Raw genomic sequence first — 17,702 nt, forward strand, 5'->3', positions numbered from 1 at the left:
GCAGTGTGGGGTTTAGGACAAATGAAGCCTCTCCCACCATGAGACAGGGATCGTTGCCTCAATCTCTGTCATTCATATGCTTGCCCCTCTCAGGTGAGAAAGCGCATATGCCATGGCTGATGCCTCACGTGGGAGCTGCCTCTAGACCCCAAAATACCTTGTTGGACTATTGTCCCACTTGCCCACCCAATATGCGTCCGCTGTCCAAGCATATGCCTCTCCGAATCTCGGACCTCTGGGTGCTACATTAGTGGATGACGCTCAAACTACTACTTGTAGGATGGGCTTGCCCTAATGAGACCACTGGAAAGCTCCTCATCAAAGGAGAGCCCTTCCCTATGGGGGGGTCCTCAAAAAGATCCATATGTGTGATTGCTGCCACTGCCCACCGGTGCGGCGGGTGTTCCAAAGGAGCCCTCAAAAACATCCATCTGTGTGATTGTTGCCCATCGGTGCGGTGGGTGTTCCAAAGGAGCCCACGTAGTACTAGGATACTTTCCAGGGCTTTGCGCCTGGGGTGAGACCCTTGACAACAAACTTGCACAAGAAGGCTATGCTCCGCTTCGCATCTTCGGGTCAATGATACCTAAACACCCTCGTGAAATGAGGTAGAACCAATGTCTGCCAAGCGACTCCGGCACTGGTGTTCCTTGTGCCACCAATTCTATTGAAAGAAAATTATGCACCAAGTGACTCAACTTCCCTATGCAACCTCGATGGAAGCACCACACGAGGCAATGTACCAAGGCGTTGCAAGGAGGACCTGGTTAAATACCAACTTTTGGGGTTTCCACACATCCTCTCTTTCTAGTAGATCTATCAGATTGTGTTTGTATGTCAACTAGATGCTGAGAGGAAGAACTTAGTAATTCCACATATGAATTAAATCCCCTACCTCCAACTTGGGAGGAAGGTATGTACTCCTCCAACTCGCAAGTCTTATGACATTCACTATCCTATGCATTTAGGTTAATGGTGTGTCCTAGTAGTGATGAAGGGAAAACACCTCTCCTAGAAAGATCATGTTGTCCAGGCTCCATGGATGGCACAAAACACAAAGGGATCTGGACAATTACTGCATAATAAAATTTAAAATGATTTTAATGGAATTTAATCAAGAGAAAATGAAAAGAAACATCCCCTACTATATTATCACATGATATGACTTGGCACAATCACCACAAACAAAGTACTTAAAAAGCTATGACGAATTGGTGAACCAAATTAGCTGTGATGAATTGGTGAAGCGAATTGGCTGTGACGATTCCTGGTGAAGCGAATTAGATTTCCCTTGTGAAGCTATTCCAACACACCGCAACTCGATCAAAAGTCTGGGACTCAAATCATCTGTTGATGTAGTGGTCTGTGGAATGGACGCTACCAATATTACACAGTCGTAGAGGCAAAGGTAATTAAGAATGATGATGCATTTAAAGGGAACGATGAAGAGATGCAGGGGATGGCCCATTGTTAGGGGTAAGGTAATGAAGTAACTCAAAGGAAGACATAATGAGACCAACAATGAAGGAGAAAGTGTATCTTGGTCATGAGAGGAAGTACCAATATATAGGCCAGTCATACATTGTATGTGAGCTCAAGAGAGAGCATCCTAGATCCACAAATCACTCCACTGATCTCTCCATGAATTTCTCAATCATCCACTAGAACCTTTCACACTCACACCTACTAACTGACACATCATCAATCACACCTACTATAGGCACACTCACCACATAGGTGGTCACACACATGGACACACAAGCACACACACACAACCATAGGTGTACCTTCATCAATTTGTTCTAACCCCCCCCACAAATTGATGACCTTGACCCCTAGCAGTAGTCTATGGGAAACTTCATGGCTTGCCCACTTCTGGTGGCAACACACATGATCCCAACCTAGACTCACTCTAAGTTGCATTGGCAGTAGACTCATTTGGACACCCAAGCTCCAACATGATCTCACTCCAATTTTGGTCCCTGGTTTATAGTCTCTCTTGGAGGTTTCTTGACAAAATGACTAGTAACCCTTGCAAAACCCAATACAATCTTTTCAGGGGGACATCCCAAGGCAGAGAATCCTTATTGACCACACATACAAAAAGTCTAAATTGAAGATGCCCCTTTGATGGTATGTCTTGTCCTTTTCCTTCTTTGATCTTTCTTGCATCCCATATGCCTTCAAATAGATTGAAGATGAAGAGGGTCTTACCACTTGTTAGAAGAACAAGGGTAGTGTCTAATCTTATACATTGAAGCTCTACATAGCCAACATCCATATACATGCTTTATCTTTATTGAAGTAAGCATTCATCATGCAAAGCATAGTTTTCATAAAGATAGTCAAATCTTTGACTATAAACCACTTCAATATGAAAAATACCATGATACTTCCACAGTCCATATTGAAGTCAATACTCAGTCAATTCAAGATCTATCACTTCAAACAACTAAAACACATATAGAATAAAATTTTTGAATGACAGACTTTTAGAAAAGTCAAGCTTTGACCAAGATTTCTGAGTTATCCCCAAATTGAGCAAATAGAAACTGGAGGATCCAATTTGACCTGTCCTAAGCAACAACAAAGGGGCATTTATAGCGCAATGAAAGCTCTTACTGAGGAAAGTTTCTAGTATGAAGCATGAGCAAAATGGTGCGGGATTTTGTCCAAGAAATGTTGATGAAGAGTGATTGTCTTTTTGCAGAATTCTCCTTGGTTAGTGGACCAAATGGTCTCAAACTTGTACCCAAGACATCTTATACCATCGACTAACTATGGCTAGAAGGAATTAGAGAAGTGTCTTCTCTATCTCTGGAATTGCGCGATTGATGGCAGATAGAAATAGTGGTGGCACGGAGTATGTAGCTCATATCTATCTAAATGCTTGTTGCTGTAGGTTTGCCCCTACTAGAGGAGTCTACTACTGAAAGCATTCCAAAAATGGTCGTGTGTAGTAGGAGAACCAAAGCTGAGGATGTGTGGAAACCCCAAAAGTCTTTATCACAACTCCAATGGGTAAGCATACTAGGGTAGAGTGGGATGATTCTCCCTCTCGACAATTGCGAGATACACAAACACATAGCTCCACCAAAAAGAGTGCTTGTGTTGAAACCCTGATTGCTTCCAACACAAGCCAGTTGCCAGATGCACAAGCACAATTAGATAGCTCCACGAAAAAGAGGGCTCGTGTAGAAACACCAAATTCTTCTTGCATAACCCAAGCAAAAAAACATGGTAGAGTGGAGTGGGATGACAATAGTACGAGTGTGTTGATCACATACTATGAGGAGGTGTATGAGCATGTAAAGAGGGGGTTTCCTAGGGCAAAAGATTGGGAGAATCTCTCAATCATAAAATTTAGGAAAATTATAACATTTATCAGGTTAGAAATAAAGTTGACACACTCAAAAAACAATATAAAAAGGAGAAGAAACTCGTAGACAAAACTAGGCCAGTGCCATTAACTTGGCCTTTCTATGAGGCTCTAGATGCAATCTTAGGTAGCACACCTAAGGAGGCTAGAGTTCCATTTGTAGTTGACACTGATATAGGGCAAACTCCTTTACCTGAGGACATAGTAGACGATGACATGGTCATGGAGAGCACGTCTCAAGACAAGGGGAAGGAGAAGGAAAACAATGGTTTGAAGGGCCAAAAGGTGAATGAGCAAAATCAATTGAAAAAAGAAAATCCTAAACTTGCACTCTCCTGTGTAGTGGTTGAGGGTTTTATGTCAATGTGTACTACAATGGAACAACTGGAAGGAAGAAGGAATGACCTCAAAGAATTACTCTTCAAAATCAAACAAGAAGAGGAAATAAAAAGAATGGAAATTATGGTATCAGTTCCATTGCGTATTGTGGATTTGATGCGTAAACCTCCCTCGTAGTAGTATGCAGGTAATGTCTTTAATAATAAGTAAAGTGTCTTTTAAATGTACTATGTGGTTTGCATGATCGAGGGAGCTAGGGGAGAGAGAGATGGCTAAGAGACTATTTATAATGCAATTTTTTCTCATATAGGATGGACGACGAGGCAGTTATGTTCATGTTGAGCTTGTTCACGCACCTATCCTCAATAAGGGACGAAGAGGATCAGCAAAGGTGAAGACCGCAATACTTTATAATATTTATTATGGTTGTTATCCTTCTCATGGATGCACTAGAATCACCTAACTATGGGCCTCGTGTGTGGTGGGTGTTTTTGAGGGAAGTAACATTGTGGCAACAATTACATTTAGGCTTGTGTCGTGAAGCAATGTTAGAAAATCAACATAGTTACCAAACATTTTATTGCATGGGATATGACAGTTTTCATTTGTGGCTTTTAGGGTGAGAGGTGGGTTATACCATGTCAATGCCCACATCTGTTTAGCACCTCACATCACAGTTGCCAGTAGCATGTTGTGTGTTACATAACTTTGTAACTAAGCATGGGGAGGTTGATCCAACTGATGGTGTAGACCCATATCCAAATGATAGGGAGGGTGCACGGGATGTACGTGGAATGCGTATCGATGCAGGAACATGAATGTGAGGAGCTCTATTTAGTGAATTCATCTCTAAGGCTTCAGGGGTGGTAGTAGGCATCGATGTTGTAGTCGATAGTGAGGGGGAAGAAGCAGAGGATATGGGTGATGATGTTATGACTGATGATGACTAAAGTTAATTGACTTGAAAATGTATGTATCATCGTCATATAGGTTGGAGTTGCGATTATGTCATCAATTGATCGAGGTTAGTATTTGTTTGCGTGAGAGATATGTGGTTTTTAATGCATGGCATCGATGTGGCACGTTGACCCCCCGCGTCAGAGGCGCTAGCTCCATGCGGCTCCCTTCACAAAATTCGGCCAATCATTCCGACGAGGGCGCCCCCCATGGCGTGGTACATGCATGCGAGGGCCATGCACCATCTTCGAGATCAATCCACGTGTCCATGCAGAGTGGCACCATCCAACGGTGGCCATTCGCTGGAGAAAGAACCACCATGCACTCCCTATCTCTGGCCTCTGTCAAGTTTAGCGGATGACGGCCTCATGTTACTCCAGTCTTCTGTCACTCCTCCCCCGCCAGGCTCGCCACAGACCGCCACTCCCATCACGTGAAGCTGAGAGACGAAGATAGGCCGCCAGTCCGATCGCGTGAAGCTGAGAGACGAAGATAGATAGGGAAGGCCAAGCGGAGAGGGAAGCGTCAACGCCAGCAGTCACCGTGGTCTACAGTCTCTCAGAGACTCTCGTCAAGCAAGACACAGGGGCGACGGACACAGGCTCTCGTCAAGCAAGCTCCTGGCCAAGCCAAGCAAGCAGGTCAGGTGAGTCGCTCCACCTGTTTCGGTGCTAGGTTGCAGCTGCACTGTTGCTTTCCTATGCCTCCACCGTTCTCTGTGTAGACCACTAGATGCTAGCGCACGTAGTCCTCTAGATGCTTCTGCTACGACTGGATCCAGTGTAGGTCGCGCCCGGGAACTTGGAAGGTCCGAGTCTTAGAATGCCGTTGAAGGCATGGAACAGATCACTCCCTTTCGGAATGCAGCACCAGCCACGTAACACGCGCAGCAGCAGGAGGCAGTCGTCGTCTTTTTCACCAAGCTGAGTAAATGCTCCGCTGCTACTGGGTGGCGGAAGGGTGGAGCCATACGGACTTGCCATGAACGGCTATGGCGGCGGCAGCCAGCCACACCAGTGGCTACAAAGGTGGTGTTGGGTAAGGAGGTAGCCGACGTATGGGTTCCAATGGGCCTGTATCCGCAGGCTATGAACTGCTAGGCGACTGCTGCCTTGCCACTGCTGTCCTTTCCACGGGCTGCGTCCATCTTCAAACTACGCCACATTTGCCGATATCAGTTCCCCTTTCTCCAAACCTTCGTAAAAACGAGCAGAGTTGGGATTACACAGCGAGCGGGTTTACACTCACAAGCATCGGGATTACGTTCGCAGCGTGCGGGTTTACATGCGTGAACTGCTACATTATCCGCCCTTCAAGAACAGAGAACGCAGACTCTAGTTTGCAATAAAAGGGCTTTGGGAAAGATTATGTTATAGCCAGACACTGATTGGTTGTTGTAGGAGAGCTGAATTTCAATATAAACCGATGTACATTATTTGTAAATTGATTGCCCGTGATGTATGGTAGAATTGCAGGGGTGTGCATCTTTATTGCAGGTCAATTTTGCTCGCGCCGCTTGTAGCATGGCAGAACAAGCAAGCTATACACTTTGCCGACATGGGGACGATGTATGTTACGCATGTCGTTCTCTTATTTATTCCATGTACTCATTTAATTACATTTGGTCTTCTTATTTCTACGTTCTACATAATTGTGTTTGGGAAATACATTCAATTAATCATTTAAAGAGTCGAATTTTACATTTTCGCGTGTGAATATGTAGTTTGAGGAGCGAAAGCTCCAATCCGGTGGTACAATTTGGATCTGCCTTAGAGTTCCCAAAGGTCTTTAGTAGCAAGTCGTATATGTTCATTCTTCATTGTTGTAATAAATTTCAGGATCTGATGATGTAGCCCCTGACCCTTGCGTGAGAGATATGATGCACCAGTGCATCCTCCTCTCTTTAGGGCAAGAGGCTCCTCGTCCTCCAGTGCCACCTCAGCCTACAGTGCCTCCTCCATCTACCGAAGATGACACACATGTTCAAGCTGATGGCAATGATGAGGAGGACATACATGCTTATGTTTATGACAATGTCGAGGACGAGACACATGTCTCAGTTGATGGCGAGGAGGAGCAGAAGACACATGTTGACATGACTAATGAGGAGGAGGAGGGAGCCTCATGTGCCACTGATACCTTTACCCACGATGACCACGTGGGCCTGCACATGCTGGGAGACCTGGTAGACATGGAGTTGCAGACACGTGTCCCACTTGAGGAAGGAATTCGAGCTCATTTAAGGCCACGCCTTAGAGGTCGTGGCCACAGTGTGATCACAGGTGCTGCCTCTAAGAGTTGGACGTAGTTATAATTAAACACGTGAATTTTCCTAGGTTATTATTTATCTGCGAAAAAGATTACTTATTTTTAAAAAATCCATTCTTGTGACATTTATGCATGATATGAAGAGTTGAGATGGCGCCAACCCATGAAGAGGGCAAAGTTCAAACATCTCTCTTGCTTTGAAGTTCCAGATTAGAGAAAATGTCAAAAGTTGGCTCAACTTCGAAGCTATGTTTATAAGTGACCTGATGTTTATGCTCATGTTCGAATAGTTTTCTTGGCTATGCTTAAATTAATACTTTTGTTCATATTAATATGCTTAAATCAATATGATCATATTGCTATGCTTAAATGCTTGTGTTCATATTGATATGCCTAAATGCCTTGTAACTCTTAAATTCCTTTTTAACGATTTCGCTTACGCTAATGCGAAGGCTTACGCTAATGGTTATGAGTAGCATATGTTTAAGAGTGTAAATGCTTACTGTCATATTCATATGCTTAAATGCTTATGTTCATATGAATCTTTTGTTTATGGTCCTATGCCTATGCTTAAATGCTTAAATGCTTGAATGCATAAATGTCATATTCATATGCTTAAATGCTCGAGTTCTTTCTTCACATTAATATGCTCGAGTTTCTCGCCTAAATGCTCTAGTGTTTTCTTCACATTAACATGCTTGAGTTTATCGCCTAAATGCTTGAGTTTTTTCTTCACATTAATATGCTAGTGTGCATCCGTTCATACTCATGCTTAAATGCTTATGGTCTAATGAATTTTTTGTTTATCGCCTAAATACATTCGTTCATACTCATATGCTTTTAAATGCTTATGGTCATATGCCTATGATTATATGCTTATGGTCCAATGAATCTTTTGTTTATCACCTAATGCCTATGCTTAAACGCTTATGAGTCTTTTGTTTAACGCTTAAATGCATACGTTAATGCTCATATGCTAATGGCAATTGCATATGTTAATGGTAATTGTGCACAATTAATTTGAGACAAAAGAAAATATTCAATTCATGCTCATATGTTTAAATTACATCCGTTCATGCTCATATGCTTAAATGCATATGTTAATGCTCATATGCTTAAATTACATCCGTTTATACTCATATGCTTAAATGCATATGTTAGTGCTCATATGCTCCAATGATATATGCTTAAATGCCTGCTTGTTCATATTGATATAAATTACCGACCTCAAGAGATATGGCAAGGCAACATGTGACCTCTCTTGGAGGATTAGATTACAAGCGCATCCATGCATGTGTCAATGATTGCGTTTTGTTTCGTGGACTACATAAGGATGCAAGAGAGTGTCCTACTTGTGGAGAGGCAAGATATAGAGCAGATCTCAAAACCTTGGACGTGCCTCATAAGGTATTGCGACATTTTCCCATAATCCCTCGCATCCAACATATGTTCAAGTGCAAATCTATTGCAGAGCTCATGTCATGGCATTCCTCCCATCGATCAACCGATGGCAAGTGGAGAACTCCCGCGGACTCTCCTGCGTGGAAGCATATTGAAGACACATGGCCAAGCTTCAAGGAAGAACCTAGGAGCTTGAGACTTGGATTGGGTATGGACGGTGTGAACCCATTTGGTCTCAAAAGCACGTCTTACAGTGTATGGCCAGTGGTATTGGTGAATTACAATCTTCCACCCTCTATGGCTATTAAGAAAGGACATGTCATGCTGTCCCTTCTAATTCCAGGGAAACATAAAGTCAAAAACCCTGATGTTTATTTGGAGCCTTTGATTGATGAGCTAGAGATACTTTGGAGAGGTATCGAGGTGCATGATGTGAGCAGGCCTCCCTCGTCACGAGACTTCAACTGCAAAGCAGTCTTGATGTGGACGATGCATGACTTCCCAGGCTATGGCGAGTGTTCAGGTAAGCATTGCATTTTTTAATTATGAATAGGTAAGGACGTGGCACCCTAAACCCACCTTCCACTCTTAATTGCATCTATTGTTTCAGGTCTCACTACATCGGGTTACCATGCATGTCCTGTTTGTGGTTCTTCACTAGTTGCCTCACGGGCAGACGCATTGAATAAGGTCATCTATGAGAATCACCATCGATTTCTCCCACCTGATCATGCTAGATATGTTGCCCCTTGGAATGAAGTCCTCCCACAATCACTCACCGTGGGAGATTGGATGAGAATTTGGGATGGTTCCACGACTCCTCCACCACGGCTTGTGAGGTATGTGAGCTCAAAGGAAATAGATCCCACCACGCTTGAGAATGCTCGAGTTATGTCAGTGGAGGTGGTTTGTTTAGTGGAGGAGACATTTCCACGTTCTATTCTCACAAGCCAACTACATCTCATAGTGCATTTGGTGGATGAGATTGCTATATGCGGTACTATACATGCACGATGGTTGTTCTTCCTCGAGCGCTTCATGAAGACCTTGAAGGGCTTCGTGAGACAAAATGCAAGACCCGAAGGTAGCATGGGCGAGGGTTGGTTGGTACAAGAGTCACTTGTATATATTTCTGAGTTTCTTGTTGATGTGGATAGCTCTCTCCCACGACTATGGAGAGATGATGAAGACCTGAGGATGACCTCTATTGTGCCTCAAGGAAGAGGATGCAACAAAGTAATAGACACGGAGTTGCGTAATAGTATCAACCTCTTTTGCGTGCTTAATAGTGATGTGATGAAAAGATGGGTGACAAGATACGAGGATGCAAAGGCAAGAAGACAAGAAGAAAGGGCCCTCTTTCGTACACACCACGGATCTCGTGTGCCATACCCTCAACGTCTAAGAGCACTTCCAAAGGATATTCATGTGGATTGGCTACTTGATGAAATGGAGAAAGCAGAGAAAGACGAGGGGATGCATATCACAATGGAAGAATGGGAGTATGCTAGGGGATGCATGAGCAAGGTCGGTATATAGAATGTTATGCATAAGTTAGGAGGTTTTTATAATTTAGATTGCTTATTTAATTGATTTTTTCTTGGTGTAGTGCACTATGTTCAATGCTATATGGTGTGAGGGCAAGCATTTTCGAACACAACGGATTGATGATAAGAGAAACACACAAGATTGCGGCGTCATTGCTAGCTTTGAGGGAGCCAATGGAGTCATGGATGATTATTGTGACATAATCCAAGATATCATTATGCTTGACTTTCGAGGCTTCTTTGTGTATGTTTTGGATGTAAAGTGGTTTAAGGACGTGGTGGAAAGAGGCCCTAATGCAACAATCAAACGCCATGCAAGTGGCTTTGTAACTATTGACTCCACAAAGTTTTGGCAAAGTAGGAAGAACACACTAATACTACCGCAACAATGTGAACAGGCACTGTGCACACACATAAAAATACTGGCTTTTAAATATTTGATGCAAGAAAAGTAACATGATTGTATTTGTGTTTGAATTAGGTTGTCTATCAACCAATGGTGGATAATAATAGGTGGTGCCATGTCATACCTATTATGCCACGTTCCAAAGTGATGTATAGTACATTTACTAATATGGAGCGTATGGAGGATGATCATGCCCATGGACGTGATGATGACCGTGATACAAGAGAGAAGGATGATCATGAGATAGGAGATATAGATATTGAGGCCGGTATTACCCGTGAGGACGAGCCTACCATTGGAGATCTTGATTTCGATGAGCACATGAGTGGCACAAGTAGTAGTGGGTTGAATGTATTTGTAGATCTAAACACTTGTTTGGATTTTGAAGTAGATAGTTTGGCAAGGGTTGATCTCATTGAGGATGAGATTGAACCGTAGCCCCACAATTGATATTGGCAAAACTATTTTACATATTGTCTCATTCTCCTCATTTCCCTTAATTCTTGTATATGTGGGCTTGCAAAAAATTATGTGCTTTGGTAATCATGGGCAATGTTTGGAAAGCAATGATGTACACCAAAATCTCACTTTCTGTATTCTCTGGAGCGCATCTAACCCGGCGTCTAAATGCACGTCTGAGTCTCAGTGTAAACGTGTAAATAAATGCTCAAATACACGCGCAAATAGACGCGCTAATAGACGGGATGTTAGACGGGCCCGTATTTTCTCAGGTCTAACGCGCAAATAAACGCGGTGATTGACGCGCAAATAGACGAGCATTTAGCCGCGCTAATAGATGCGCCCGTAATTTCTCTACTAGACGCCTATAGACGCGCCCGCTATTTTGCGCGTCTACCAAGCGCATCTATAGTTGCTTTGTGTTGTTGTGTTGGTAAGACCAATCACAATCACAGCAAGCCCATTCATAGTCACCATTGTACATGGTATAGTTGATATGCACTCGCGACATGCTTTTCACAGTTGCTGTGAGGTGGTCCCCTTCAAGGAATGTGACATACTCGTCTGGACTATCTTTGCACGATGTACAATATTCTCTATGATCCCCTCAATGTTGCAATTCCTCTTGAAACCCTTGTGCTTCACCATGTCAACATACCAATAGTAAGGCAAGCACTTGCAGAGCAACTTGCCCAACAACCAGTCGATATGCCTTCCGTGCATGCTCTTCCTCCCAGCTAGAAATCTTGCCTTTAGTGTACTATGGTAGGACTCGATGGCACCATTCGCATCTTGATTTGCCTCAAGGGGGTCACTATGTATAAACCCACTATATCACGTGCGTTTAAGGCCTATTTTTTAAATCCCTTATGTGTAAAATTTTCATTAATAAAATGTACCCCTTTTTTATACAAATCTGTAAAATTTTCCCAAAACTATTTTAAATAGTCCCTTATGTATATTTATTTTTGTAAATTTTAGAAATTAAAAATATCCTTATGTTGAACTCACATGATAGGGTTACATATGATGAGTGACCCCCCCGAGTGATTTGCATGGGGCAGACGCCTTGTTGCCCGCACCCACATGTCTACATAATTGGAAAACAATTACTTCAAAGATAGTCATTGTGGAAACATAGAGAAAAAATTCACAAAGGCACTGAAGGCACACCTATGTGGGGCAGCCAAGTATTTTGAAAATACTTCATGAACTCTATTTGGTTCTTGAACTCTAACATAAAATCCAAGATTAACTCCTTTGCATGACTCTCTAGGTCTTTGTTGGTTGCCCAGGTACACCATGCATGTTCATGATGACACCCAGACTTTTAAACATGGATGCCCTTGTGGGCCAATCATGTACTTTCTTTACCAAGTTTTTTAGCCAAGAACGGTGCACATGCCACAAGCAAAGATATATTTCCACACCAAAGACATGCCAGTAACAATTAACGTCATTAAAGGCACTAGGTTCATATCTTGTGTGGAAACCATGTTGAAAGACCATACTTACCTCAGGGCATCTATCTTAGCCAGTGCATCATCCACAATCAAGGCGTTTGGCTCCCAAGACTTATTGTAAATCAAAATATGGTCCCGAAAGGCCATCAACCAACTTTGAATGTCAATCTTTGTAGTGGAAGAGCTGATTATCCATGCAATGGAAACTCCATTCCTATGTTTGTCAAAAACCATCAACGTGTACAAATGGAACTACAAAACATGACAAAGTGTGATTAAGACAAGTTTGTTTAATAAGCATAGGATAAGAATCCAACATGAATGCTCTTATATGAAGGACAACCAATGACCTTGTATCGGTTGGTTCCAAAGGTTACATCCATTGTGATGAGGCCACATTGCCATATGTGCTCAACATGTTCAATTGCCAATTTGTCTGAATGCCCAAGATGAATGACCTTTCATTATGAATATCTTGCTCCTTGTAGATGAGCACGGACTCTGCATTCTTTGTGGCCCAAATCCTAACACTAATAGCGTCATCTTCATGATACTGAAAAGTAGTAGAGTCCAACTTCTTCGTGATGTTGAGAATGTCATGAATCATCAAGAAATCATCTCGATGGATAGGCGCACTTGGATTGGTTTGCACACGCTACTAGAAGTCTCTTATATGCTGGTCCGATACTTGCGTTGGAGTGAACCCTTTGGCTAGCATTGTGAACACCCATCTTTTCATTTGCCATGAAAGCCATGGAGCAAAGGAGACATCTGTCCTAGCCACACCATCATAACCCAAGCCATGGGCTATGTGCCCAGTTATGTCCACGTGCTCCATCTGCAAGTATATGATCGATGCCACATCTTGGAACATGTATAGTTGGCACACCGAGAAATGGCAAGTGCATTCATGTGAGTGGGTGCCTCGTTGTTTTCTTGGCCTAAACGTCATGACATTGTGATTCACGACAATCCTCAGGGCTATAGCTACACCAATAGCTGAAAAGGAGTTGTGGTATTAACAACATGGGAAATGCAAATGGTTTCCAAAACATAAGTAAAGATAATGGTATTGAAGAGAACATTACATAGTTTCTGATAACTAGCTCCGTTTCGATGGCCTTTGCATAGTATCAGGATCCCGCTTGTGATGCGTATGCCTCTTGAACATTGTGGGGAAGTTAGTTCTGTTGCCCTCCCCAACAATGAAATCTTGCACCCTATCAAACCACACATGCGCCCGTCTTGACATGCCATGTGCACGAGGGTCTAACAACGGTTGCCACATCAGGCTATCATGGTCAAATAGTCCATCTGGAGGATTCTGCACATACAGGCGCCCTTGAGCAAGTTTCATATCAATAGGGCCTTGTGTAGCTTCCCTTGCTTGTTCATCAATGGAGGGAGTACTTTCCCCACCAAGGACATCAATAAAAGGTCGCTTGCTTTGGCCTGGAGACGTTTTGGATGCAGTTGCACTAGTAGTTAGAAGAGTTGACGTGGGGGAAGCCATAACGAGAATAAAAGCTGACTCTGCAAACAACATCTCTCTAGATAAGCTTCTTAGCCATGGGCTATGGAAAAGTACAAATAAAAGTCCATGTGCATCATAACCCTAAATTTAATCACAATCTCCCATTTCTTTGATAACTTTTCTTTGCTCATAATCATAATTATTAACTTTTGGACCCTTTGCTCATAATCGCAATGTTCAACTTAATCGTAAACTCGTTTGAAATCTTGTACATAAAACGATTGCATAAATAAAACATGCACATCAAGAGTATTATCAATGGCAAAATTCCAAGAGGATTGTTTACTTCAATCATTCAGAAGATACATGATTTAGTCCTCTTCAGAACTCTCCTCTTCATAAATGGAGATCATGTCATACATCTCGTCCTTCTTCTTCTCTACACTATCCGCAGTCGCTCTTGTTCTTTCCTCTCTAAGTGCCTCCCATTTGAGCATTCTGTGCTCGAGTCTTACACTAATCCAAGAAATTAAGATCCTCCCATGCAAGGCTTGCTTCCATCCTCACCTTACATCTCGCTTGGTTGCGAGCATTGTCATACCTAAGTCTCACATCGAATGAGCGTTTAATTGAGCGGTCTTGATGCCGACGATCAACTACATGGCCTTGAGGACGTCCACCCTTAGGGATGGGGCCTCTCTGCAAAGGTAGCATGGGAGACAAAGCATGCTTAATCCTTGTATGGTTATTAAAAGGCCGCATCCCACATATCTCATCACGCTTTGTAGGACGCTTCGGAAGTAAGCACGTATACCAGTGGTTCTGTGTCTTTTCATCCCGACGGACCTTAAATTCCTTAGTTTTAAGACCTGCACAAGCACGTTGAGGGATGAATCAGTGATCTTGAACATGCATGTGAGTACGTGCATATATATGCAAAGATTCGTGCTATTAAAGGGATGTGCTACCTTGGATGAAGCTTCTCGTGAAGCTTCATCTCGAACGACCTTGACCGCAGGACGCTTGCCCTTGGCTTGAGTGTTCTTAGGTGTAGCAGAGCTCGTAGCTAAGAGTGTTGATTGAAGGGAAGCCGTGAAGTGGACTCTGCAAAAGCGAGAAAGAAAAGCATGTGAGATTTCTGGGGACAGAGTCTGCAATTCACTTAGAAGAAATCAAATGGGTTGCCCACTTGTTTCATTGCAGAGAGTAATCCCGTGTTCTAGGCCAGTAATCGCCCTGTAGCAGTAAAAAACTAATCTTAAGGGAGACGGGTATGAAGGCTGCTGCTACCCAACGATTTCCTTTCCTCGATTCCCATTCCCATGCAAGGGCGCCCCCATCGCAATGCGCAAGGCATACACGAGAGAGCTGGCGAAGGAGATGCAAGCCCACCTTAAGAAATTGGGGGACCATGCGGCTAAGGAGAAGAGTACGAAGAGCTGCGCGAGACAAGTATATAACGCAGCAAAAGGAATTCGAAGACTATTTGGGTCAACAGACACAATAGCATTGCCACACAATGTTCAGATTTCAGGCGTGCACAATACCGACCATCACGGTCAAAGAAAAGGGCGATAGCGACTACCTTCAGGCTTCGTTAATGATGAAAGGGCGCTCCACCGTTCTCTGCCGCAGGCCGCACGGTTGGGTCACTTGGGTGGAGCGAGGGTACGTTGACGCAGGATTGGAGCCAGGCGTGCACGCACACCGGTGCAGGCCAGGGCGGGTGCAGCAGGATTGGAGCCAGACGTAACGTAGTGCAAAGGGCGCCCTTACGTAGTGCAGAAAAGGTAACGGAGCGCTGGTATCTCGTGACCGAGCGCTCGGAGCTCACTGACACTGCATTGAATGCCGCCCTGTCCATTTCAAACTATGGCCATGGAACTGGGGATGTGCAAGGCATGCTCCGCCGGAAAGCTTCGACGGGACTATGAAGGCCCCCTTCCGTTAGTTGCGCTGGAGGAGTAGGCCCCCGAACGTTACGTGTGCATACGCCAAGATAGATACACCGATATCTATCTCCAGGCACAGATTCGGCTTTATGACAACCTCAGCGCTCTGTGTCTTCACGATTGGTGGTCGGTTTTATGACTATCTCAGCGCTCTGTGTTTTCACGATTGGTGGTCTACTCCTTACTCCAAACCAGTAGGAGGCGACTAAATAAAAATGGATACGCTCAGCCCAGACTGGTTTTTTGGTGTTTGTTCTCCGTCCTAGTTTTTGACTTAATACTTTTGGGCTCTACAGTCCTAGTCTTACTCGTTCGAGAGTCCTCCTTGGCTTTGAGTATGGAGCTTAGTTTATACACTAGTCTTAACAGTCAAAATGAGTCCAAGGAACTGTGCATGGAAGCATGGGCTTGTCTGCCACTGGTTGCCTGGTAGCTATGAAATGGCTTATTACTGCTTGCAGGAGAGACTTTGGATCCACTGGAAGTTCATGGTCAGAGATGAGAATGGTTTCTCTGAACGTCATGGAATAGTCAGACTTTTTTGTCTCTCTCATCTGGAGTATTCCACTGGAAGCGATTGGATAGAGGTGGGAGATAGATTGAGCTAACTGTATGGATTAATGCAGGGGCCACGAATCGTCTTGGCCGTACGTTTACTTTTAACAAAGATCAAGGCGTTGCTCGCATATAGTATCCCCGGCTCGCACGTAGTATCATGTGGAGGTAAGCGTGGATATGGACCCTCGGGTTAACTACAAAGGCTCTTTTGCTTTCCTACACAGTGAATCGATCCTTTGATTCCTGAGAATACTACAACACTAGAAGCAGCACACTCTTGGTGCGATGCCATCAGAAAATCTCTTCTAAAAAAATCTGCCCATGGAAGCGAGCTATTAATATCTGGGTAGAAGATAGTTTAGAGAACTTCATTCACACAAGCTCTTCCCCTGTGCACCCACATAATACCGGGCAGCTTATATGATCTTGGAAGAAGGCATTAGGAGTGGATATGCACTGATAGACACTCAAGGCCTTGTGTACTACAGGGCTAGATTGATGGGTCTTGATCCAGGAGGAAGCAGGGGAGGGCACTACACTGCCCAATGCATCTATTCCATCCAGCATCAAGATGCTACGTGCCTTCCCGTAGAGAAATACCCAAAAAATATCTGACTACGCTGAGACGCTTCATTTTGTATTAAAAAGCACTTAGTGAAGTAAGTCAACTTTTGGAGCGCTTAGACGAGAGTCGGATCTATGGATCCCTTTACCCTTCTATGTTTTGCAATGATGAAGTTTCTATTGTTGTCACTAGATGCTCTAAGATATATCAAACGGCTTTTGGGTGGGGTAGGATAATGCTTGGAGGAGCTTCTATAAGGAAAATACTATACTCTCAAATGTATAGCACTAGGCAAGGATTTTATTCTGTTTGTGCTCTTTGCTATCATGATTGGATATACTTAAGCATGGGACACTCACATAGCTTTTGGCCATGATAATGGAATATGCATAGATATTTGAGTTTCTGGTAATAGACAACTTACAGGCTTACAATAAACAGATTACTTTAGGGGCAAGACCCCTTTTTGATGTTGAAACGATTGCTTTATGAGCCCCTAAATGATGATTTACTATTATTTATAATCTATGTGACTTTTGAGTAGTATGGGGATCTCCTCTATAATTTATTGCATAGGAGTAATCGGGGGTATTATTTGGACTTACTGTTGGGAAGTTCAAATCTATATGTGCCTACTTTTGAATTAGAAGGAACATTTATATAGATCGATAAGGTTATATATGATATGTTCCCGATTCCCCTGGGTCTTGGGAGATATGGGATTTGGAATTGGAGGGAAGTTTTTCGTGGGTCGAGAAAAGAAGAAAAGAAGAGGTGGCTATTTGCCTTCACAACAACACAAAGCAACTATAGATGCGCTTGGTAGATGCGCAAAATAACGGGCGCGTCTATAGGCATTGCTCTAGTAGAGAAATTACGGGCACGTCTATAGGCGCGGCTAAATGCTCATTTATTTGTGCATAAATCACTGCGT

The sequence above is a fragment of the Dipteris shenzhenensis genome, chromosome 23, assembly GCF_047967505.1.
Source record: "Dipteris shenzhenensis isolate YYH24624 ecotype China chromosome 23, Dip_SZ_1.0, whole genome shotgun sequence".
Lineage (NCBI taxonomy): Eukaryota > Viridiplantae > Streptophyta > Polypodiopsida > Gleicheniales > Dipteridaceae > Dipteris > Dipteris shenzhenensis.